This window comes from Scyliorhinus torazame, chromosome 11 (assembly GCF_047496885.1).
Source record: "Scyliorhinus torazame isolate Kashiwa2021f chromosome 11, sScyTor2.1, whole genome shotgun sequence".
NCBI lineage: Eukaryota > Metazoa > Chordata > Chondrichthyes > Carcharhiniformes > Scyliorhinidae > Scyliorhinus > Scyliorhinus torazame.
Genome location: NC_092717.1, coordinates 233,175,415 through 233,199,337, shown reverse-complemented (window position 1 = coordinate 233,199,337; position 23,923 = coordinate 233,175,415). Strand labels below are relative to the sequence as shown.

General features: G+C 46.8%; 1 protein-coding gene across 1 annotated transcript in view; it reads right to left on the bottom strand.

Moving 5' to 3' along the window:
• LOC140385854 (cadherin-7-like) overlaps window positions 1–23,923 on the bottom strand; it is a 451,440-nt gene that overhangs the window by 280,643 nt on the left and 146,874 nt on the right. The window lies entirely within an intron of this gene.

The following is a 23,923-nucleotide window of genomic DNA, read 5'->3' as shown; positions in this document are numbered from 1 at the left end:
TTGTGGAGGCATTGGTGGTGATCTTTCAGGAATCACTGGAGGCAGGAAGGGTCCCAGAGGACTGGAAAGTGGCTAATGTAACACCATTGTTTAAGAAGGGAGGGAGGCAGAAGACGGGAAATTATAGGCCGGTTAGCCTGACTTCGGTCATTGGTAAGAGTTTAGAGTCCATTATTAAAGATGAGATTGCGGAGTACATGATAAAATAAGACTGAGTCAGCACAGCTTCGTCATAGTGAGGTCATGTCTGACAAATCTGTTAGGATTTTTGAGGAGTTAACAAGGAAGTTAGACAAAGGAGAACCAGTGGATGTGATTTATTTAGATTTCCAGAAGGCCTTTGACAAGGTGCCGCATCGGAGACTGTTAAATACGTTTAAGAGCCCATGGTGTTAAGGATAAGATCCTGGCATGAATGGAGGATTGGCTGACTGGCAGAAGGCAGAGAGTGGGGATAAAGGGATCTTTTTCAGGATGGCAGCCGGTGGCTAGTGGTGTGCCTCAGGGGGCTGTGCTGGGACCACAACTTTTCACAATATACATTAATGATCTGGAAGATCATTACTCATTGGACGTTAGAAGGATGAGGGGGGAATCTTATTGAAACTTACAGGATACTGTGAGGCCTGGTTAGAGTGGACGTGGAGAGGATGTTTCCACTTGTAGGAAAACCTAGAAGCAGAGGACACAATCTCAGACGAAAGGGACGATCCTTTAATACAGAGATGAGGAGGAATTTCTTCAGCCAGAGGGTGGTGAATCTGTGGAACTCTTTGCCACAGAAGGCTGTGGAGGCCAAATCACTGAGTGTCTTTAAGACAGAGATAGATAGGTTCTTGATTAATAAGGGGATCAGGGGTTATGGGGAAAGGCAGGAGAATGGGGATGAGAAAAACATCTGCCATGATTGAATGGCATGCAGGCTCAATGGGCCGAGTGGCCTAATCCTACTCCTATGACTTATGGTCTTATCCATGCTATTCGCTTCAGCAGCTCAACAACAGAGGTGATGTGGGACTCCACATACAGACTAGCTGTTGGCCTTTATTTTAATTCTGACGAGCGTTTTACTAACTTACATTGCAAATTAGGTTTCTTACGGTGTCCATCGATGGAAGCAACTGAGAATATTTTACTGCCCCAGCAAGCTCCGATCTGTTGCAGGTGCAGTTTTATTTATGGATGCATATAGACAGTAAAGAGTGGCAGTGAACACACAGTGCACCCGGTGAGGTGATCAAAGCTAAAATCCAGTGCAGAATAAGCAATACAATTTCTCTGTGGTGCAGTTACTTACGGATAGATTTTAAAGGCAACTTGAGATCAGGTCTGTGCGAACCGTCATCGTTTTGCGTTGAAATGTCAAAAGGGTTCAAAGATAGTGTGGGATGCAGTCCCCGAGGTTTCGCTGCTTTGCTGTGCTGACATGTTACATTGGAGAAGTGTCAGCCGTGAAACCTCTCACCTGCCATTTCTCACTAGGTTGACGCTGCAACAAGGCATTCGACTCAAAAGACCCATGTCTCTGTTTATGTCGAACATGAACCTCGCGTGCCCTCCTTCATCCTCGCTCATTAAAAAACTTCCTGTTCCTGTCTAGCTCTGCTAGTTACCTTGCTTACGTTTAAGGCTGCTATTTTGCTTCACAACTCCACATGACGGCAAGTTCCACATTCCAACCACTCTCTGGGTAAAGAAGATTTTCCCAAATTTCTTTGTGGATTCATTGGGCGGGATTCTCCGACCACCCGCCGGGTCGGAGAATCGCCAGGGGGGGGGGGGGGGGGGCGGCGTGAATCCCGCCCCCGCCAGGTGACGAATTCTCCGGCGCCGGGTACTTGGCGGGGGCGGGAATCGGGGGCGGGGGCGATTCACCGGCCCGCGATGGGCCGACTGGCTGCCCGTTTTCAGCCGGTCCCGCCGGCATATGTTACGACAGGTACGGACCTGGCTCCACGGGCGGCCTCTGTGGTCCTCGGGGGGTGGGATCTGGCCCCGGGGGGTGCCCCCATGGTGGCCTGGCCCGCGATCGGGGCCCACCGATCCGCAGGTCGGCCTGTGGCGTGGGGGCACTCTATTCCTCCATGTCGGCCGCTGTAACATTCCGCGATAGTTGGGGCGGAGAAGAATCCCCCTGAGCACACGCTGGCGCTCCCGCGCATGCGCCGACTCGTGCCGGCTGGCAGAGGCCCTTCGGCACCGGTTGGCATGGCGCCAAGCCCCTTCCCCGCCGGCCGGCACGGCACAAACCACTCCGGCGCCGGCCTAGCACCTGAAGGTACGGAGGATTCCGCAACTTTGGGATGGCCCGACGCCGGAGTGGTTCACGCCACTCCTTCGCCCCGGAGTTGCCCGCCCCGCCGGTTTTCGAAGAATCCCGCCCATTGTTGACCAACTTATATATTGACGCCTCCTTTTTCTGCTCTCATCTGTCAATGAAAACATTTGCCCTCTCTCTAACCTGTTCTACCCTATTATAATCTGAAAGCCCCTTGGGTCTTTAACGTCATCCCGTGCCTTCCATTTTCTGGACGAAAGAGCTCTGAGTCTGTTCAATCTTTCCTGATATGTATGACCTGATGGACCGGCAACATTCAAGTAATTTCTCCAAAACCTCTATCTCCTCTAATATGGAGACTGGAACTGTGCACAGTGCTCTCACTGTGATCTGACCAAGATTGACGTAATTGCTCCACTGTTGAACTCGGATCCTCTAAGAATAAATCCCAGTACTTTGATTTTTATTGGTCTTATTAACCTGTATTGCTACGATTATTGATTGATGTATGTGTTATATTTGTTTCTTGCTGCAGAGAGAGAGATAGGGAGGTGCCCACACCCTGGATTCTTGTAAACCACGATGAGAGGTTTATTAAGGGTGTTGCTCAATACAATCCGGATGGTGGTCTGCCCAAACCTCGCACAAACATTCTCCTGATGTCACTGCACAGCACATGGTGCAAACCAGCAGGAATGTATTCCCAGATACATAACAACCCCTCTCGCTTTACTTCATTAGTGTCATGACAACAATTAACATGTATACAACAGGTCCCCTGATCTGCTATTTCTATACATATTTACAATTCAATAAGACAGTCTCTGTGATGGACGTCCTTTTTGGTAGAATTCAGTATTCTTGAACACGGCTGCTCCTGACCTCAGAATTGTCCTCATTCCTTTCTGTAGGTGGTACTTCCTGAGTAGCTATTTCAGTATCTGTCACAATAGGCATTGAAAGTCCTCAGAAACAGAATCTGAACTCGTCAATGTCTCTGGTCTCTGTTCCAAAGTACAGCTCTCCAGATCTTCTAAAGGTAGAACGGTAGCACAAGTGGATAGCACTGTGGCTTCACAGCGCCAGGGTCCCGGGTTCGATTCCCCGCTGGGTCACTGTCTGTGCGGAGTCTGCACGTTCTCCCCGTGCCTGCGTGGGTTTCCTCCGGGCGCTCCGGTTTCCTCCCACAGTCCAAAGGCGTGCAGGTTAGGTGGATTGGCCATGATAAATTGCCCTGAGTGACCAAGAAAAGGTTGGGAGGTGTTATAGGGTTACGGGGATGGGGTGGAAGTGAGGGCTTAAGTGGGTCGGTGCAGACTCGATGGGCCGAAAGGCCTCCTTCTGCACTGTATGTTCTATGTTCTATGTTCTAACCTCTTGAGATGTTTCTGAAACTTCCTTCATGCAGCAAGTAATTGATCAGCATGACACCGCCAAACTGTTTCACTGTCCATCTGTAAGGTGTATGATATTGGACCTGTCTTTGCGAAGACCATAGCAGGTACCCATTTCTCATTGATGTAACTCCCAGCTAGCACTCTCTCGCCCTCGTTAGATACTCGCCTTTTGGAGATTTTCCCCCGCCGAGCAATTGATGCTTGTTGTCATTTGGCAATCTCTAAAGTATCAGGTGGAGTTAACAAATCAAACTGTGTTCGTAGTTTCCTCTTAAATAACAGCATAGCCAGTGAACTTTGCATGGTAGCACGTGCAGTGTTCCGAGGGCAAGGTTGATGTTCGTGAATAACCTCAGCAGTTATGGGAATTGAACCTATGCTGTTGGCCTTGTTCTGCATCACAAACCAGCTGTCCGGCCAACTGAGCTAAACTGGCCTCAATGGCGCGTAGTGGCTGTGATTCAGCAGCCATGTTCATCAGCAGATATTCATAGAATTTACAGTGCAGAAGGAGGCCATTCAGCCCATCGAGTCTGCACCGGCTCTTGGAAAGAGCACCCTACCCAAGGTCAACACCTCCACCCTATCCCCATAACCCAGTAACCCCACCCAACACTAAGGGCAATTTTGGACACTAAGGGCAATTTATCATGGCCAATCCACCTAACCTGCACATCTTTGGACTGTGGGAGGAAACCGGAGCACCCGGAGGAAACCCACGAACACACGGGGAGGATGTGCAGACTCCGCACAGACAGTGACCCAAGACAGAATCAAACCTGGGACCTTGGAGCTGTGAAGCAATTGTGCTGTCCACAATGCTACCGTGCTGCCCTGGAAAGATATAGAACATAGAACATAGAACATAGAACAATACAGCGCAGTACAGGCCCTTCGGCCCACGATGTTGCACCGAAACAAAAGCCATCCAACCTACACTATGCCATTATCATCCATATGTTTATCCAATAAACTTTTAAATGCCCTCAATGTTGGCGAGTTCACCACTGTAGCAGGTAGGGCATTCCACGGCCTCACTACTCTTTGCGTAAAGAACCTACCTCTGACCTCTGTCCTATATCTATTACCCCTCAGTTTAAAGTTATGTCCCCTCGTGCCAGCCATATCCATCCGCGGGAGAAGGCTCTCACTGTCCACCCTATCCAACCCCCTGATCATTTTGTATGCCTCTATTAAGTCTCCTCTTAACCTTCTTCTCTCCAACGAAAACAACCTCAAGTCCATCAGCCTTTCCTCATAAGATTTTCCCTCCATACCAGGCAACATCCTGGTAAATCTCCTCTGCACCCGCTCCAAAGCCTCCACGTCCTTCCTATAATGCGGTGACCAGAACTGTACGCAATACTCCAAATGCGGCCGTACCAGAGTTCTGTACAGCTGCAACATGACCTCCCGACTCCGGAACTCAATCCCTCTACCAATAAAGGCCAACACTCCATAGGCCTTCTTCACAACCCTATCAACCTGGGTGGCAACTTTCAGGGATCTATGTACATGGACACCTAGATCCCTCTGCTCATCCACACTTTCAAGAACTTTACCATTAGCCAAATATTCCGCATTCCTGTTATTCCTTCCAAAGTGAATCACCTCACACTTCTCTACATTAAACTCCATTTGCCACCTCTCGGCCCAGCTCTGCAGCTTATCTATATCCCTCTGTAATCTGCTACATCCTTCCACACTATCGACAACACCACCGACTTTAGTATCGTCTGCAAATTTACTCACCCACCCTTCTGCGCCTTCCTCTAGGTCATTGATAAAAATGACAAACAGCAACGGCCCCAGAACAGATCCTTGTGGTACTCCACTTGTGACTGTACTCCATTCTGAACATTTCCCATCAACCACCACCCTCTGTCTTCTTTCAGCTAGCCAATTTCTGATCCACATCTCTAAATCACCCTCAATCCCCAGCCTCCGTATTTTTTGCAATAGCCTACCGTGGGGAACCATATCAAACGCTTTGCTGAAATCCATATACACCACATCAACTGCTCTACCCTCGTCTACCTGTTCAGTCACCTTCTCAAAGAACTCAATAAGGTTTGTGAGGCATGACCTACCCTTCACAAAGCCATGCTGACTATCCCTGATCATATTATTCCTATCTAGATGATTATAAATCTTGTCTCTTATAATCCCCTCCAAGACTTTACCCACTACAGACGTGAGGCTCACCGGCCTATAGTTGCCGGGGTTGTCTCTGCTCCCCTTTTTGAACAAAGGGACCACATTTGCTGTCCTCCAGTCCTCTGGCACTATTCCTGTAGCCAATGATGACATAAAAATCAAAGCCAAAGGTCCAGCAATCTCTTCCCTGGCCTCCCATAGAATCCTAGGATAAATCCCATCAGTTCCCGGGGACTTATCTATTTTCAGCCTGTCCAGAATTGCCAACACCTCTTCCCTACGTACCTCAATGCCATCTATTCTATTAGCCTGGGGCTCAGCATTCTCCTCCACAACATTATCTTTTTCCTGAGTGAATACTGACGAAAAATATTCATTTAGTATCTCGCCTATCTCTTCAGACTCCACACACAATTTCCCATCCCTGTCCTTGACTGGTCCTACTCTTTCCCTAGTCATTCGCTTATTCCTGACATACCTATAGAAAGCTTTTGGGTTTTCCTTGATCCTTCCTGCCAAATACTTCTCATGTCCCCTCCTTGCTCGTCTTAGCTCTCTCTTTAGATCCTTCCTCGCTACCTTGTAACTATCCATCGCCCCAACCGAAACTTCACACTTCATCTTCACATAGGCCTCCTTCTTCCTCTTAACAAGAGATTCCACTTCCTTGGTAAACCACGGTTCCCTCGCTCGACGCCTTCCTCCCTGTCTGACCGGTACATACTTATCAAGAACACGCAGTAGCTGATCCTTGAACAAGCCCCACTTATCCAGTGTGCCCAACACTTGCAGCCTACTTCTCCACCTTATCCCCCCCAAGTCACGTTTAATGGCATCATAATTGCCCTTCCCCCAGCTATAACTCTTGCCCTGCGGTGTATACTTATCCCTTTCCATCATTAACGTAAACGTCACCGAATTGTGGTCACTGTCCCCAAAGTGCTCTCCTACCTCCAAATCCAACACCTGGCCTGGTTCATTACCCATAACCAAATCCAACGTGGCCTCGCCTCTTGTTGGCCTGTCAACATATTGTTTCAGGAAACCCTCCTGCAAAGATCCAGCATTACTGAATTTCTATCCTCTAGCAAGTTCAGCAACCAAGCCTTCCATTAGCAGCAGTGGATAATAGCCTGGGCACAAAACTGGGCTAATAGTAGTTTAAAATCTCCACAAATTCTCACTGAACTATTCCATTTTAATACAGGAATGATTGGTGTCACCTAATCACTTGTAGCACCAGATTCAATGACTCTTGTCCTTACCAATCCATCTTGTTCTTCTTCAAATTTTGGCTTGATGGAATATGGTATGGTTCTAGCTTTGAAACATTTGGGTGTACTGTCTGGTTTGATTTTTAGGTGTATTTCAATTCCTGTCATAGAGCCTCGTGAATCTTCCAACAACTTCTCGTACTTCTTCAGAAGTTGTACCAAGTTGTTCTTCGAATACCCTAGTTGATTTGCTGTGTCCTAGTTAAGCCTAATCTTTTCCAATCAAGCTTTGCCAAATAGAGCAGGAAAGTTTCTGCGGACAACGCAAAGAGGCAACTTTGCCATCTGCCTATTTGCTTCCACTGTCACCATAATGCATCCTTTTAATAGTAAGATCCTTTCCTTAGGATCACATCTGATGGTTGTAAAGGCAATTTCCAGCGATTTATCTTGCCTCAATCCTCATCGCCAGTTTCCTCTCCTGTTAGATTTCTTTGTTTCTGCAAGGAGAAAAGGTATGGATTCTTTTAAAACACAATGAGAGGTTTATTAAGAGTGTTGCTCATGCAATCTGGATGGCGATCAGCTCAAAGCCTGTGCAAACACTTTTCTGATGTCAATACACATCACGTGGCACGGAACCAGCAGGAGTGTATTCCCAAACACATATATACCCTAAAATCCCACTGTCCTCTTCAAGTGCTTGTTGACTTGTTTTTTCCCTGCATATTGTTTCTGAAACCTTACTTAGCACCTGATGTTAAACTGAGTGACCTGTTGTTAGTAGGACTGTCTTTGCACCCTTGCTTGAATAGGAGTGTCCAAAGACATGCAGGTTAGGTGGATTGGCCATGCTAAATTGCCCTTAGTGTCCAAAAAGGTTAGGAGGGATTATTGGTTTAGGGGGATAGGGTGGAAGTGAGGGTTTAAGTGGGTCGGTGCAGACTTGATGGGCCGAATGACCTCCTTCTGCACTGTATGTTCTATGTTATATTATCCTCTGTGCCACTTAAACACATGAGGCTGGATTTTCACCAGTCAGAATGGCTTGGGGACTCTTTACAAATGGTGGGCAGATCCCGATTCTAAGATTTCCAATCCCATTCCCGCACTGTCTGATTTTTAGCAGCATCTGTTAAGGGTGCAGTCTGGATTGGGTTAAAAGTCTGCAGCTGACACTCCTGAAGTGGCCGGCTCCAGTGCAGGGACACACATGCATGCGTCCTCCCCAATTTTCACAACATTTTCTGCATCACAAAACCTCTTTAGTACTTCCTCCAGGCTGACCACTTGTTCTTCTGGTCTAGTACCAGTGACTAGCACGTCATCAAGGTAAACCATCACCATGGGAATTGCCTGGAGGAGATTTTCCATTGTCCGCTGGAAGATAGTGCAGGTTGAAGCAATGCCGAATGGCAGTCTGGTATACTGGAAGTGGGCTTTGTGGGTATTGATTGTAGCAAACCTCTAAGAATCCTCATCCACCTCTAGTTGCAGGTAGGCGTAACTGAGGTCCATTTTTGATCAGACCCCCTGACAGCATAGCGTAGTGACCTTCAATTGGAAACTGAGTGACCTGGACAGCTTTATTTATGGGCATCATATAGTCCCCTTAAATCCTTATCAACGGATTAGGTTTAAGGACAGGGACTATCGGTGCGACTCACTCTGAGAACTGAACCAGTTTGATTATACCGAGTTCTTCCAATCTCTTTAGCTCTGCTTCAACCTTCTGATGCAGTGCGTAATGCACTGGTCTGGCTCTGAAGAACTTGGGTACCAAATTTGGATTGACAAAAATCTTGGCTTGTACGCTCTTAAACCAGCGCAATTCTTTGTGGATGACGTCTTCACAGCTCCTTAAGATATCTTGGAGGATGCCGTTAGATATTTTGAAGATTTCCAGCCTAATGTTCTGTAACTGACTGCGTCTGTACCCTTTCACGTCAACCAAGGGCAGATTGGTCCTCTGTCAGCCACTGGGGTATTGGCTGTTGCAACGATCTTCAAAATCTCCCCAGTGTATGTCGAAAGGTTGGCAGTAATGCTCGTCAAGCTTAAAGACAGTGGGCGGGATTCTCCTCCCACTGCACCAGATTTCTGGTGTGATGTACCCCCGTGATTCTCCATCTCACCAGCCGGCCAATGGGGTTTCCCATTATGGGCAGCCCTACGCCGTCGGGAAATTCCCGAGCTGTCGGCACAATGGAGAACCCTGACAGTGGAGAATCGGGCCCTGAGTTCCTGCACAGAGGTATTCGAAGGTCTACTCGCCTATCACGGCCACCGAAGCACCGGTGTCGAATTCCATTCTAAGGAGTTTACCATTTAACCTTAAGACACTTTCGATCAAAGCCGTCTTATTCAATTGGGCTGCATTTAACTAATGCACTGCATTCTCTTCTCTAGTATCACTGTGGACTGCTGCTGCTGTTCGTTTTGTACTGGCGTGCTTTGCCTTGCCCGGCAACGTGCTTGAATGTGCCTCTGTGGTTGCAATGGAAGAACATGAACTCCCAAACATAGCAGACCTCCTGGGGATGGCTTCCCCCGCAACAACAGCAGGCCACCTCAGATTTGGTTTGACGTCCCAATTCCTTGTCCTGGGGACTGTGTCTGGCTCTGCGCTGTGCCTGATATCCTGCCGCAGAACCCACGGCCGTACCGCCCCCATACTTGGTTAACTTTCTCTTCAGCAATGATTCAAACTCAGTGGTGTCTTTTTCGGCACACTCCATTGCCTGACGTAATCATTGTCTCCCCCAGCAGCTTCTTCTGGGTATTAAGGTTATGGATTCCACAAACCAGCCGGTTGCGTAACATAGCGTTAAGCAGGGTCCCAGACTCACAGTGCTCAGCAAGCTGGCTATGATGGCTGAGACAGACTCTTGATGGTCCCTCACTGCAGAGATACACTTATAACATTGGAGGACAATGGAGAGTCTTGGGTTGGGATGTTCTTTAACTAACTTCACTACCTGGTCAAAGATCTACGAGATGGGTGCCTTCGAAAATGTGAGGTTCCGAATCAAATTATACGTTTGGGGCCTGCAACCTGTCAGACCTATCACCTTCTGCTTGCGATCTCGTTCGCAGTCAAGAAGAAAAGGAGCCATTCGATGTACTGACTCTCCATGGCTCAACCTCCTGGTCAACTGGGTCTAGTTTCCCAATGATAGGCATTTTCACTCACTGTTTAAATTATCCCAACTCTTGCTGGAGCTTCCCTACTTTCTCAACTGTCCCTACCTTCCCCCTCAATTCACCACCACCGTGGTCACGATCAAAATCTTTTACCTCATCACCACACAGCCCATGTATTCATAGGAGTTTGTGAACTCCCTATTCTTTCTCCCCAAACGTAAAACCCTGAACTCGATATCAAAGCTTGTTTTTCCACTCTGTGAGATTTGCTGTATCTCCCTCTATGTTGTTTCAGTCCTTTTCTGTCTGAACAATACACCCCCAGTCAGTGGCATCCGGAAACCTCTATTCCCTGTGTCTGGCAGTTGAGAAAAAGTCACATCACCCAAAGTGGTGCTTCCCGAGAGTAAGGAAGAATCGACACAGAGAGTGAATCGATTGTCTTTGCCCTTTAATCATTTCCAACCCACCCAAACAACGATAAGAAAATCCTGGAAGAGATTTGTGGAGTGATACAGCACAGGAGGAGGCCATTCATACCATTGCTCCTGTGTGTCTCACGGCAATTTAGCCCCATCAAGTGTTTATCCAATTTCCTGCTGAAGATTATTCTTGAAACCTCTTCCCGTTCCTTTTCAGGTAATATCTAGTCAGATTGCAACACCTCACATCGTGGATGAATTTCTCTTCATCTCCCCTCCGGTTCTTTTGCCAATTCCCTTAAACCTCTGTCCTCTGGTTACTACATCTGCTTCAGTGAAAACAGTTTCTTCTTCTTTGTCACATACAACGCCTTCAAGATTTTATTGAATCTTCTCTTCCCCTTCTCTGTTCCAAGAAGAACAATTCAAGCTTCTCTACTTTCTACATCCATGATTTCCTGCCGTGTTGTAATCTGAGTTCTTTAGATGTCTCATTGATGAGACCTTGAGTCTTACATGCTTAAAAATGAACCGTTTATTCTTAGTCTTGAACTATTTACAGATCCAAAGTTACTGGCATGCATAGTGCTCCTTCCACGCAGGTAGACTGCTTCCAGAGTGTTCTGTCTTGTCTGTTCTCCTCGTCTATTACCATGTGACTCTACACATCATACCGTGGGCAGCGCTATTCTCCACTCCCACATTAACCGAGCAGCTTGACATTACAATGGCTTGCAAGCACATGATGCAACAGTACCTAATGGGGAGTCAGGTTCAAGATCAATGAAATACAGTTTTTTAATAGAGTTAAGGTGAAATAATACTTTGATGTTGGGCACAATTCAGCGGCCTTGTCGCTCGCAACTTGGGGTCAGGACAAGGCTGCTGAATCTCGCGAGAGGCCTCCATCGGGAATCATGATGCCCCATTAGTCTCGCGAGATTCAACGGAATCTCTCGAAGCTCTCGCTCGCCAAGATCCAGGCTTGCATATTCAAATGCACTATTAGGCTCATTTAAATATGCACTTTCCCAAATTTCCCAGTGCTCGGGATTCACCGGCCTCTCCAGCGAGGCCTGAACCAGTTCACAATTTCGTGAGACAGACGTGATGGCGCCTTGGGGGAGGGGGGGGGGGTCTCACTGGGGAGTTGAGTCCCCCAAGTGGTCGGGGACTAGGCAGTGTGTCACCCTGTGCACCCCCCCCCCCATGACACATGGCCACCTAGGCACTGCCAGCCTGGCTCCTTGCCACCTGCCACCCCAGAAGAGGTAAGTTGGGTGAAGTGTGGGTCCCTGAGGCCACGGTGGGGGCACTGAGGGGGGTTGAAAGATTGCGGCTGCCTTTAAAAACGATGCCCCAATCCGCGGGTCGTCTTTGACGGAGAGTTCCGCGACAAGGCCAAAAAAAGGGGCAAACGTGCTGTTCAGCAGTATTTAACCCAAGATCCCAAGACCGCAGAATCGCGGCTGTTGTTTTTACTTCACCGCCTCTTACATTGTGAGTTATTTAAACTTGGCGGAAAATATTTAATTGTAATATGGAGGGAGTGGGGGGGAGGGGTTGCTGGGGAACAAAAGAAATCCCATCACAAAATTCAACAAGATGTGCTATAATCAGGAATGCACTGCTCGAAAGGGTGTGCAAGGAGATTAAAGAGGAGCCTTCAAAAGAAAACTAAGATGAATAAATAAAAGGGAACAAGCTGTCAGGCTCTGGGGGCAGAGCAAGAATGCAGAAGCAAGTGGCAGAGAGCCACTCAGAGAGCTAGCACATGCACAGTGGACCAAATGGACTCTTTCTGGGCTACTTGATTCTAAGGTGGACCCAACTAACAACACTGAAGGGAAAAGCAAAATCTTGGAAAGGTTCTGATCTGAGGTTTGCCAAATGCAGCAGCTTTGGAGACGCTTCTCTTTTGCTGCCTCATCTCTTCCTTTCTGCTGGTCTGTGCATCCATCAGATCTGATACTTTTCAAAGAAGCAAGCAAACGATGTTTCCTAATTGCAGATTATTTATAGCGTGCTGCGTGACAGCGAGCTGAGCAGTTGATAGAAGGCTGATTGATTTCCATTTCTCAACTTAGCAAAAAATATTCATTGGAAAAATGTGTGGTATTTGTGTTCTGTTGCCACAATCTAGTCCTCAGCAATTTTAGCGACGCCGTGGTAAATCTTGAGAAAGCAATGCATGGGTCACAGTTAGAGTGTTGTGTCCAATACTGGGCATTGCATTACAGGGAGGGTGGGAACGATTCATGAGTACGGTCCCAGGCACAAGGGACTTGAGTTTTGTGGATAAATTTGAGGAGCTGGGTTATTCCCCTTGGGTGGGAAAAGGTTGAGAGGAGGTTTGGTGGAGGTGTTCAAAATCATCAAGGGTTCACCTTCAACATCCACTCTCCCTCTACCACCGATGCACAGTGGCCGCAATGTGTACCATCTCCAAGCTGACCTGCAACAACTCACTAAGGTTCCTTCGACAGCACCATCCAAACCTGCGACCTCTACCACTAAGAAGGGCCAGGGCAGCAGACGTATGGGAACACCACCACCTGCAAGTTCCCCTCCAAGCCACACACCATCGGCCATTCCTCCACTGTCGCTGGGTCAAAACCCTCCCTAGCAGCTCTGTGGGTGTAACTGCACCACAAGGCATGAAGCAATCCAAGAAGGTAACCCACCACCACCTTCACAGGGCAATTAGGGATGGGCAATAAATGCTCGACCAGCCAGCGATGCTCACATCCCGTGAAAGAATTAAAGAAAGAGCAGATAAGGAGAAACCTCTCCCATTGGTGCAACGGTCATGAATCAGAATGCACATATTTAAACGACCCAAAGACAACGAGGAAGTTGTCGATATAGAGATGACATGGTACCATTGTGGTAATGCCTCTAGATCGGTAATCCAGGGAGCCTGATCTATGGACATTGTTCAAATGCCACCGTGGCCCAAGTCTCACCCTGAACCAATTAAACACTGCCGAGTGTTAAAGCGGCTGCGGGCAAACCTGCTGGAGTGGGGTGGGTTCGCCCCATTTACACTGGGGAGAGGGAGAGGGCGGGGGCCCCAGTGCAATGCCAAACTGTGCCCCCTGATTCTGCAATCCGAGTTGGTCCAGTGGAACCGCGATAACAGATCCAATTTTCAGCTCGACCTTTGCTAACTTTTAGGTCACCCTCAGAACTTGCATCTTTGACTCGAAGCTCCAGAATTCTTTCCCTATTAGCCATCCGGCCTACTCACCCCTCTGCCCTCTTATAGGCTCCTTCAACCCTAATTGTCACCTAATCTTCTGTGACCCGGTTGATCATTTCTCCTGCATAGCACATTGGGATGCCTTTGCGCTTTTCAAAATTCTATATAAATGCAAGTTAAGAGAAGAGGGAGGGGGTTCCTGTGGATAATGTAAATGGATCGCTTTTGAATGCTTGTGGGTGCTCGACTGTGGTAGTATGCATTAGGGGTCATGTGGGACTGTGAAGCCATGATGCTATTGGCTGACAGATCCCGGGACCTGGTTGGCTGTTGATCCCTAGCTCCGCCCTGAAGGCGGAGTATAAGAACCTGGGCTTCTCCCCGCAGCTCCAGTCTGTTGCTGAACTGCGGGGAACAAGTCACGCTTAATAAAGCCTCATCGACTTCACCTCTATTCGTCTCTCTCGTAAGTCATTGTGCGCTATATCGACACAGGTTGAATTCAGCCGTCAAGTTACAAAGGTGATTCCAATGTGTTCAAACGAGATCGGATCAGGAAGTCCAGATTCAACATGATGAGCAAGCATCTTGGTGCGAGTGGAAGGATGATCATTTTAATTGCTTCTTCGAAGTCAGGATAATAATCAACATCAGCGATCAGATTCCTTTCAACAGCAGCACAAATAGAGCCCTTGAATCTTAAAGGCCTATATGATACAGTATAAATTAAGTTCCATATTCATATCGACGGTTACGGATGTTAAACCAGCAAAGAATCACTGTGGTTATCTTAATAACCTTCCCAATTTGGCAGCTCAGAACGACTGAAATCTGATGACTTCACAGCTACCGCACTCTTGTTTAAAGAATCTCATCGGATCTGTTTAAAACGCCGCTTCAATGAAGATCACTTAACATTACGGCTTGTATATAAATAATATCTGCATTGGATGATTCCCCTGAGCAACTCATCACTTCATCAGCTCAATAGCGATAAGGTAGCATAATGGTTATGTTAATGGACTAATATCCAGAGTACATGCATTCAAATCCCACTATGGTAGCCAGGAAATTAAAATTTAATTAAATAAAAACCCGGAATAAAAGGCCAGTCTCAGTAATGGTGACTATGAAACTGCCAGATTGTCGTAATAATACATCTGGCTCGCTTATGTCCTTTAATGTCCCTTTGTAGAAGGGAAGCTGCCATCCTTACTGGCCTGTCTGTAAGCCCGGTGTGGCTGACTCTTAACAGCCCTCTGAAATGCCTTAGCAAAGAACAAAGAACAAAGAAAATTACAGCACAGGAGGCACCGCCATTTAACTAATTCGAAGGAAAGGCCTACCGTTGACAAGGTCAATCCCCAATCGCCCTTGAGGAGGTGGAGGGTGGAGGTGAGCGGGGGTTGGGTGGCTTGCCGGACCATTTCAGAGGGATGCAACAGAGTCAGCCACATTGCTCGCTTGGAGAGCAGGCACGGCCACGATGGGCCAAATGGCCTCCTTCTGCGCCGTGACAGCTCCGTCATTCTGTGGGTCTGGAGTCCCTTGTAGGCCAGACCAGGTAAGGGTGACAGATTTCCTTCCCCGACGGAGGTTAACAATGATCCATTATTGATACTACCTTTATTTTCCCAGATTTATTTAATCAACGGAATTTAAAATCCAGGCTCCGCTGGTGGGATTTGAACGCTCATTTCTGGAATATTAATCAAGGCCTGTGTTTTACGAGTCCAGAAATATAACCAGAATATGCCAGAGCAAATAGCCAGCTCATAATTCATTTGTTTTGCAATGTAACATTTTAGGATTTAAGGTTTTAACTGTACAAAGATGTGAAATTAGTTAATAACAAAAAGCAGCCCTGAAGTTCGCTACACTAAAAGAATTTAGTCCATTTTTACTTTTGAGGTTAACAGCTAGAAATTAAGGTGAGATCATAAAATGGCAGGTGGGCCCATTTGGTTAAAGAGCTAGAGATTTTACACTCTGTGCCATCTGCAATCGGCAGCAATCAGATCAGCAGTGGTGAGAATTGGAGTAAGTGACCCTCAGGATAAACGCTTCCCCACTTTAGAGTCCACCTGGCGTCACCTTCAGCAGACAGCCTCGGTACAACACGGCTCAGGCAGTCAGGATGTGCTGATGTCCCAGCACTTCTGCCTCACTCGTGCCCACTCATATAGATTATCCCAGACTTCTGGGCTGTTGAGGTACATGTGAGTTACTCAGCCAGGGGGTCAGACAAGGGTTGGGCTCGAGGGCTGGACTTTAGAGCCTCATCCCCCCCCCCTCCCACAACCCCGCCAGACATGTTATCGGTGGATGGGGTACATAAAACCAGATGGGTGCCTGGCCCACCACCTTCCCATCCACTCCCAGCCAGTTCCCCATGAAAGGTTAGGTCAGCGGCCACCGAAGCTGGCAGCCCACACGCCATTTTTTTTTTAAAATTAGCGGGCGCTCGAGCTTATTAACAAACCCAAATATTACACAGCCCACAACATAATATGGGCTGGTCGACGGGATTGGGTAGGGCCACCTTAACCAAATTGGTTCAAAGGTGGGTAAAGAAGGGGGTGGTGCCCATGTGAACTTAGTGGGCAAGGCCCCCCCCCCCTCTCCCATGTTACATTCATATCCCACCCCCCACACATCTTGCCACCTAACCACCAAAACCTGCCCACCTCACCAACACCCCCCCACCCCTCCCGCCCTCCCTCTCCTCCCTAGACTCCCAATCTCTTCCTGCCCAAACTTACCTGCATACCTGGGCTCAGATGCAACAGCTGCCTTCATCCTGGGGCCTACTTGCAGTTCAGCAATGCCATCTACTGAGTCCTGACACTGCTGGGACTGCTACAACTGCTTGGTAACCAGATTGGCCAGCAGCCCCTGAGGGCAGGACTTCCTCCCGCTGAGGGTGGGAAATCCATGCTCACTTACTGAAGGAGAGTGAGGAGCGTACCGTGGTTGAGGGGTAGCCTTGTTCAACATCTATCAGCTGGGGATCAATATTACTTTACTGTGGGCAGGTGTGGGGATGGGTGCAGACAGTGTGTGTCCCAGTAAAACTCAGCCCCAAGTTTCTGGACTGGAGTTTGAACCCACAATCTCCTGAGTGCTCCCCATTGAGAGACAGGCCAAACATATTGAATCTTTGAATCCTCAAAACTAATTATGTGCTTCGACCAGGTATCAGCTGATTGGCAGGGGTACGTGAGGGTTCTCCCCTTGATGCTGAAGGGGCCCTTTACTCCTGGAAATGGACCCTAGCGGCTACACTTCATGTGTAGGCATGTGGACAGAGGGTCAGGCATGAGATTGGAAGTGACTGAAAGTACACAATATGACCTACTTTCCACTCTCACATCAAGGCACAGTTAGATAGAATTTCATTGAACATACAGCAAGAAAACTGGTTAGCTGAACTAACTAGTTCATGATGGTGTTTCCACTCCAAATGAGCCTCCTCCCATTTCATCTATCCCATCTCAGTATTCCAGCATATATTTCTATTCCCTTTCATGTACTCATCTAGTTTCCCTTTGAAACTACTTGTCTATCGCTTTTAGTGAACCAACATTTGAAGTTGCCTCCATCGCACAAATGACCCCTCCACAGCCCTGCTCCCCTTGCCACTTGTAGATGCCAGCCTTGTGGGAAGAGGCCCTTCAGTGGCCACCAACCTCCACATTCAATGGATTAACTTCTGCCTTTCTCTCAATACCAGAATGGAGGTCCCATCAAACACATCTTCCCATTCTTTCTACTTTCAGTATTCAGAGCATCTTTTAAGTTGATGCATGCGTCATTGACATCACCTGCCCCACCTTGAGGGATAGCCAAATGTAATCAATCAAACACAGTCTTCTATCAACCAATACAATAATTTTCTACTAACCGTTACTAGAGACAGAGGCAGTGGAGAAGGTACAAAAGCGATGGTCAATAATGATGCCAGAGTTGAGACCTTGTACCTGTCATGTTATTGTACTCAGATAAAAGCATCAATCACTCCAAAGGGTAAACATGGTGTGGGTTAATTAGTTAATTCTAGGCACATACAAATAGATATACACAGCCAGAAAGCTTAAAGTCATCAGAACTGCAGAGCTGTGCATGTGCTCTGCTGAAAGTAAAAGTGAAACTAAGACAGGATCACACGTTCTTCTTGTGATGTCATGCCTCAATCTCTTAAAGGTATATAGCAACAGTGCTTATCAGGAAAGATTGGGGTTTTATTCTCTTGAAAAGAGAAGGTTGCAAAGTAACCTAATAGAGGTTTTTTTTTAGGTTATGAAAGGGTTTAATGAAGCAGAAGTGTGGGGGAGGCCAAAATTTGGTGTCAGAAATATAGGGCACTCTCTAATAAACACTGTTCAATTACACATCAGGTACATCATATCAACCCGCGTAAGATTTTACAGAGATAGTTAGCATGATTTCTGTTTTTGTGTGTTAATTTGCTTCTCATTTTCAGCCCACACTGTTAGCTGGCAACAATGTGGAAAAGAGAGCCAAATGTGTTAGCCTATCACTGAGAGTACACAGCCTTTCTATTGACAAACCCTCAGCTGTGTTTAAAAAAATATATTCTTCCTTGTGTCAGATGGGTTTCCCTTTAAGAAAGGTTTAGTCTCTTATCATGTGACTGGTAGCACAGTGGGCTGTGGCTGTGAGGTGAGAGGGGGTTTCAGTTTCAGTTTGACTGCTTTGGACTGCAGAAAGAGAAAGAAGTGTTTTCCCATGCTTTTCTCTGTTTTCATTTTAAAAGCTGTTCCAGTAAAAGGCCCATTGGTTGTGGCTAACTGCCTTGGTAACTTTAGAGATATAGTTGATTTCCGGAAGGACTTTTGAATCTGCTGGCTGGGACTGGATCAGAATTTCAGGAAAATGACCAGTCCCATTCAAGTGAGAATGCAGTGTGCTGGGCCATGCCCTTGAAAAAGGGTATTGGTTGAATTGGATTTTGTTATTGAATTGGAACAGCTAAGGGGGAATTCATTAAGTGTTATATACATAGATCACTGTAGCTGTGTGGAGTCTTTATGTTTGTAATTCATAACAATTCTTGCTGTGTTTATATATATATATGTTAACTACATTCTTAGAATAAACCTTGTTTTGATTAAAGTGTCCAGGAAGTCTGATGAATCACACCTGAAGTGAAGGCTCTTGTGCTCATCCTAGCCAAATTCAACATAAAAGTTATAGGTCAGGTGAACTTCAAAATACATTTTGGAGTTTCTAAGCCCTGGCCCATAACAAAATTGAGGGCTTGTCTGGGCTAAAGGTCTATTTTTCGGGATTGCATTGTCTTAGTGAACTTATAGACAGTGAGGGATGAGCATATTTGTGTTTGCTTTTTGGGTGTTGTATTCAAGGTTAATTAGAGAGTGTGTTGTGGACAATGGCTCTTTCAGAGGCTCAGAGGTTTTTGGGGGCAGAGAAGGTCACACGTGGTATCTTACAAATGGAGACTAAAACAAGGCTTTTAGAATTGGCAAAAACATTGCAGTTAACATTGCCTGACAAAGTATGGAAAGAAGAGGTAATTGCAGCAGAGATAAGCATTTAAAATTTCCTGTGACACAGTCAAAATCATTGGAAATGGCAAGAATTCAATTACAGATAAAGCAGATTGATCATGAAAAAGAATTAAAGCAGCTTGAATTTGAAAAAGAAAAGGAGAGAGAGGAAAGGGAAAAGGACAAAGAGAGAGACTTTGAACTTCAGAAACTGGTCATGAAAAATGAATGTCAATTAAAATGGTTGGAGGTAAAGAGAAAAGTACAGTCTGAAGATAGTGATGAGGATAGTGACAAAGAGTAAGAGCCTCGTAGTCGAAGGCTTGTTGGGGATCTATTTAAATATGTCCAAGTATTGCGAAGGTTTGATGAGAGGGATGTAGCAGCCTTTTCCATTTAATTTGAGAAGGTGACTAAACAAATGAAATGGCCAAAAGACATGTGGGTTGCAGTGAGTGGAGCTCACCCATAGTGATGGTATCGGAACAGGATGGTACCCAATGATTATGTGTGGACTTTAGAAAGGTTAATGCAGTTAGAAAAACAGACTCTTAGCCTTTGCATGGTTGGAAGACTGCATTGAGAAGGTGGGACAATCGGTTTTTATCTCCAAACTCAAAAGGTTACTGGCCGGTACCTTTATCCAAAAGGGCGAAGGACATTTCAGCTTTTATGACTCCAAAAGGTATATACCAATTCAAAGTTATGCCATTTGGCATGAAAAAGGCCCCAGCCACATTTCAACGGTTAACTAACAAAGTAATTTCAGGATTACCCAATTATGCGGTGGACATAGACGATCTGGTGATTTTTAGTCAGACGTGGAAAGAATATTTAAAACATCTGATGGAGTTATTCTATTGACTTCAGGAGGCGGGTTTGGTGGTAAACCTAGTCAAAAGTGAGTTTGGAAAAGCCCAAGCCAACGTTCCTTGGCCATACAATTGGACATGGACAAATGGTCCCACGGGATGCGAAAACAAAAGTTATTGGGGAGATCCCAATACCCTCGACACGAAGGGAAATAATGAGGCGTGAGTGGTTTTTACCATAAATTTGTGCTGAGTTTTAGCAGTGTGGTTTCTCCACTGGCAGATTTGTTGAAGAGGCGTAGCAAAGTTCAGTGAACGGCGGGCGAAGTGTCAACAGGCATTGGAAATCCTCACAAAGTTCAGAAAGTGTTCCCTTCATCCACCTCTCAACTCAAACAGGACCATTTAACCTCATGGGCATTTATGCGCCAACACTGTGCTCCACAACAGAGACATACAATTAGTTCTCTGAGGAGATTGACACTGCAATGAGCAGAATCGCTGAGTCGGAACCTCTTCACCAACCGAGGGATTTCAACGCAGGAATGGCCATGGATTTCCTGTCTCAGACATCAAGCTCTGGAAGGTAATTGAGAATGGGAAAAGGCTACTTGAGCTCTGTTGTTCCCATGAGCTTTGAGTAACTAACACCATCTTTCAGAACAATCCACGTCGCAAGATTTCCTGGAAATATCAGGTTCTGGGCATCTGCACCAGCTGGATCTAATCATCATCAGACGTGATTGTCTGAACAGTATTTACAATGCATGGCATGGTGGCACAGTGATTAGCACTGCTGCCTCCCAGCGCCAGGGACCCAGGTTCAATTCTTGCCTTGGGTGACTGGAATTTGCACACAAATATTACTGGCTGATTCGAGGTTGACATCACTGTGCGGAACCTGTGGAAGCCAAGTGGCCGATTAACATTAATTATTTTCATGATGACAAGAGAGATCGGGGAGAGAAGACTCAATGCACTAAGAGATATTTGAAGTAAAATCTAACAGCGTGGTGACCAATGCGCCAGTAACGATTGGTTACAACGCTGTCAGAATATCCAGATGTCCTTTAGCACAGAGAATGTCATGGGCAGGTATTTTTTCATGGAGTCCCTACAGTGTAGAAGGAGGCCATTCAGCCCATTGAATCTGCAGCGACACTTTAAGATGAGCACTCTACCCATGTCCACTCCCCCGTTCACTCTGCCCGATCCCTGTAATCCTACAACCCCAGTTAACCTGCACACCTTTGGACACTAAAGGGCAATTTAGCACGGCCAATCTACCTAACCCGCACATATTTGGACTGTGGGAAGAAACCGGAGCACCCGGAAGAAACCATGCAGACACGGGGAGAATGCACAAACTCCACACAGACAGTGACCCAAGTCTGGAATTGAACCCAGGTCCCTGGCACTGTGAGGCAGCAGTGCTAACCACTGTGCCACCGTGGTAGAAATGATCAAAAAGGCAACAGGACCAGCAACAAATCAAAAGGCTCTATTAGAAACAATGGTGGGGGAGGTCATCAACTGCAATAAACAGTTGGAGATATGGGTCATAAGCTGTCATATGTCTAATAACAGATTTGAACTGACTGCACTGGTATTCCATATTGAGGATCACCTGCAGTGACAAATGGACAAACTCTTTCACACCTGTCAAAAGTTTGTCTTCACCATTAGCATCAAGGAGTACAACCGACATGGGCCAGGTTGTTGCCATACTGTCATCCATCAGCATTGAAAATGTGACACTGCAGGTTGTTGACAGCTTCACATACCAAGACTCCACAATCACCAACAATCTGTTACTTGTTGCTGAAAGCAACACACACATCACAAAGGTTGCAGCTGCTATATTCAAACTGAGAACACCAAACTGTGAGCCTCCCAAACTTGCATCCTCAGCGCATCTTTTGACAGTGCTGAGGCTGGACAAAACGCAGAATGGTTTTCACCTTACTGTTTCAGACGTCTCCTTGCCATCGCATGGCAGGACAAGATCACCAACTCGGAGGTCCTGCAGAATGCTAATTTCACCTGCACGCACTCATTGCTAACCTAAAGGTGTCTACACATGCTAATCTGACTGTGAATCCAGTGTGAGTAGTGGAGCGATAATCTGACTGTGATTCCAGTGTGAGGGGCGGTAATCTGACTGTGATTCCAGTGTGAGGAGTGGTAATCTGATTGTGATTCCAGTGTGAGGAGTGGAGTGGTAATCTGACTGTGATTCCAGTGTGAGGAGTGGAGTGGTAATCTGTCTGTGATTCCAGTGTGAGGACTGGAGCAGAAATCTGACTGTGGTTCCAGCGTGAGGAGTGTTAATCTGACTGTGATTCCAGTGTGAGGAGTGGAGCAGTAATCTGACTGTGATTCCAGTGTGAGGACCGGAGCAGTAATCTGACTGTGATTCCAGTGTGAGGACCGGAGTGGTAATCTGACTGTGATTCCAATGTAAGGAGTGGAGCAGTAATCTGACTGTGATTCCAGTGTAAGGAGTGGAGCAGTAATCTGACTGTGAATCCAGTGTGAGGGCGGGCGTGGTAATCTGACTGTGATTCCAGTGTGAGGAGTGGAGCGGTAATCTGACTGTGATTCCAGTGTGAGGAGTGGAGTGGTAATCTGTCTGTGATTCCAGTGTGAGGACTGGAGCAGAAATCTGACTGTGATTCCAGCGTGAGGAGTGTTAATCTGACTGTGATTCCAGTGTGAGGAGTGGAGCAGTAATCTGACTGTGATTCCAGTGTGAGGACCGGAGTGGTAATCTGACTGTGATTCCAATGTAAGGAGTGGAGCAGTAATCTGAATGTGAGTCCAGTGTGAGGAGTGGAGCGGTAATCTGACTGTGACTCCAGTGTAAGGAGTGGAGCAGTAATCTGACTGTGAATCCAGTGTGAGGGCGGGAGTGGTAATCTGACTGTGATTCCAGTGTGAGGAGTGGAGTGGTAATCTGTCTGTGATTCCAGTGTGAGGACTGGAGCAGAAATCTGACTGTGGTTCCAGCGTGAGGAGTGTTAATCTGACTGTGATTCCAGTGTGAGGAGTGGAGCAGTAATCTGACTGTGATTCCAGTGTGAGGACCGGAGCAGTAATCTGACTGTGATCCCAGTGTGAGGACCGGAGTGGTAATCTGACTGTGATTCCAGTGTAAGGAGTGGAGCAGTAATCTGACTGTGATTCCAGTGTGAGGACCGGAGCAGTAATCTGACTGTGATTCCAGTGTGAGGACCGGAGCAGTAATCTGACTGTGATTCCAATGTAAGGAGTGGAGCAGTAATCTGACTGTGATTCCAGTGTAAGGAGTGGAGCAGTAATCTGACTGTGAATCCAGTGTGAGGGCGGGAGTGGTAATCTGACTGTGATTCCAGTGTGAGGAGTGGAGCGGTAATCTGACTGTGATTCCAGTGTGAGGATGGTAGCGGTAATCTGACTGTGATTCCAGTTTGAGGAGTGGAGTGGGTGTGGTTACTGAGAAAACAGTTGGCAAGCAGCTGAAAGGATGGGAGCAGTCATTTTAATGCATTGAATAAACCTCCTGTTCAGACTGATAACCTGGAGGGTGTCATCTCTGCAGATCTCCGTGACATGTAACACAACAACCATGTGGGCTGGAAGTGGCCCTTAAATGGGTCCTTAAATGGCTCAATTTGCCATCCGGTAGGTGGCTGTGCAATGCAGGTTCCTGCCGCTGGTAGCATGTTCTGGTGGCGGGGAAAAATTGGGCCCTCCTCCCTTTATCTCCTGCCAGCTCCGAGCCTGT